Genomic DNA, 2,854 nt, shown 5'->3' with positions numbered 1-2,854 from the left:
GCTCTGTAGACCAGGCTGGTCTCGAACTCACAGAGATCCGCCTGCCTCTGCCTCCCGAGTGCTGAGATTAAAGGCGTGTGCCACCATCGCCCGGCTGCTGGTAGACTTCTAAATAAAGCTGTTATGAGAAATTATGTTTTTACTGTGTATAGTTGAATGTGGTTAGCTACAGTCCCAGGATTTGGAAAACTGAGGTAAAATTGCAAGTTAAGGGGCAGATTAGATACTTAATGAGAGCCTGTCAAAGTATGTTTGAATGTGGGTTTTCTTTTCTCTTGGAGAAATAAATGGAAGAGAAAAACTTAGTAAAACAAGATAAGTAATATTTTAAGAAACTGCCAAGTTAAGTTATTTAGCCATTTTAAATACCTATTAACAAAGAATCCTAAATTGATACATAACCTCACCAACATCACACCTTCTGTTCATTTTGCTTATTCTGTTGGGATACACAATAAATCTCATTATGGCTTTACTTTCCCTACTAAGAATACTACATAGGCCATCTCTTTTGATCACTCCTTATTTTCTTATTTATATCAAAGTAAGTCTTCCTGCTTTGGAGTCAGTTTTACTTGTTGTGGAGTCTCAAGAATGAGTATTGAAGATGGCATTTTATTGCCACAACTAGTTCATTATTCTTCAAGTATTCTTGAAATATTACCATATCCATCCTTATTGTACCACAATCTGGTTAACACTTTTTAATATGGAATCACTTTTCTTTCAGTTGTTATCTGATTCCTTCAATGAACTTCCTTTAGGGCTAGGGAGATGATTCTGTGGCTAGCATGTTTGCTATGCAAGCATGAAAACCTCAATCTGGATCCATAGCACCTACATAAAAACTGGGCACAAGCACCTGTAATCCAAGGACTGATGATATGGAGATAGGTAGATTTACAGAGCTTGCTGAACAGTCAGTCTAGTGACACTGCCTAAAAACTGCTAACTTTTGGCCTCCATAATATTCACAGGTGTGCATGTATACACACATACACGTACAATTTCCTTTATTTCTGAAAGTGATCTGTTGGCAACAAATTTTGCTTATCTAAAAAACCCTTAATTTTGCTTCTGTTTTTGAGACAGGGTTTCACGTGCCCAGACTGGCCTTAACTCCCAATCCTCCCTCCTGTCTCCAACTGTCAAGTGCTGGAATCGCTGGTGCTCACCATTACTGTTTAACTTTTGAAATATATATTTACTATATTAAGAATTCCAGGTCAATACTTTTTTCCTCAAAATTTCTGCAGTTTATCAGTTACCTGTTTGACAGGGCAAAGGTTCCTTCATCTTGTCTCATTTGGAGCCATCTTTGGTTTAGCCTGAAACTGATTCTCCACCCCCTTCTCTACTCCCACCACAAAGAGTCCTGTGGGAAAGTGTCTAACCTTGCTCTAGAAACTCAGGGTTGAAAAGCCCCAGCTAACTGGATATTTTTGACTACTGCTAAACTGCTTGTTTGCTTTTCCCCTGCAACTGCCAACCACGATGTAATTTTTCTATGCCCTTTGCTTAAGGCTATTCTGTGAGAATTGTTTTTACCTAGGCAGTACAGGTCAGCTTAATACAAATGCTCAGTTTGATGGTCATGCTAAGTAGCCTTTGGTTCTCTACTCCACAATATTTTCCTTAGACATCAGGCCACTTTAGCACATCAAGTCACCAAAACAATCTTTCCGTATCTTACTTTTTGCTGCACCAGTGTTGGCCTTTGTGGCTGCCCCCAGCTCCCTTCCATTCTGATCTTACATGCCTTTCATAGTTTTCTTGAGGTCTTATTTTGCTCATATAGGTTATGTCTTGAAAATTTGAAAATCTATGTTTGGGTTTGTTTTTCTTTGCATAGTCCAAAGAATCATAAATCGTGCCAAAGCCATCAGTCTTTTTGCCACCAAAGTGAGTTCTGAATCCAAGTAAGTACAAAGATAATAACACCTGATGTGGTTTTATACATTTTAGTTTTCTTTCCTGAATTTTTATGTTCAGTTCTGTTGTTCAGTCCTGTTGCTTGCGCTGAAGAAGATAGTAGGTTATAAACTTCCTGATCTAGATAGTCTCACTCATGATGGCAGTGATTCTCTTTCTCCAGCCTTTCTTTAATGATGCGATTCAACTATCTTTTGGCTTAAATGGCTCCAGCTGAGAATTCTGTGAAACCTTTGTTCTTTCTACTTTTCTTGCATCATTTTTTTTAAAGTATGGGAACTTCATTCATTTGCATACTATCCTTTGTACAGAGACCATGCTAATCAATTTTTCATTGGTTCAATGCTAACAAATGTAATTTTTTTCACTTGTTATCAAGAAAATGATTGTGTGCTGATAAAGTATTCTTAGTTTTGATTCTTTTTGAAGATGATTGAATTTCTTGGCTGTGTGGATTATACTTCTCGGTATTCAGAATGAGACTGTATGACTAACTTCCAATACTAGAAAATTATATATCTTTTGGTTCAAATGGAAGAAACAGCATTCTTCATTTTCATATCATGTACGAATAACATTTCTCTATTCCTGATTCTAGGTACTTCCTCTCAGGCACTATTGTTACAGTTAAGAAAAAATGTGTGCTACAGGGAGATGGAGAGACTCAGAGTAGTCCCAGAAATCCAAATGTCCTTCAAAATGTGAGTAGATAAAGAGATCAAGAGATGTCCATACCTAGGCTATTATTTAACCACAGAAAGGAATACATTAGTGATACAAAAAAATATAAATAACCTGCTAAAGAACCATATTGAAAGAATCCAATTTCAGCTGGGCGGTGGTGGCGCACGCCTTTAATCCCAGCACTTGGGAGGCAGAGGCAGGTGGATCTCTGTGAGTTCGAGACCAGCCTGGTCTACAG

The 2,854-nt window shown here is 37.9% G+C and overlaps 1 protein-coding gene across 2 annotated transcripts in view; it reads right to left on the bottom strand.

Annotated features, from left to right (window-relative positions):
- Positions 1-2,854, bottom strand: part of Atf7ip2 (activating transcription factor 7 interacting protein 2) — a 37,310-nt gene that overhangs the window by 16,328 nt on the left and 18,128 nt on the right. The window lies entirely within an intron of this gene.

This window comes from Microtus ochrogaster, chromosome 7 (assembly GCF_000317375.1).
Source record: "Microtus ochrogaster isolate Prairie Vole_2 chromosome 7, MicOch1.0, whole genome shotgun sequence".
NCBI classification, from domain to species: Eukaryota; Metazoa; Chordata; class Mammalia; order Rodentia; family Cricetidae; genus Microtus; species Microtus ochrogaster.
The sequence above is the reverse complement of the archived record's forward strand: the minus strand, read 5'-3'. Positions and strand labels throughout refer to the sequence as shown.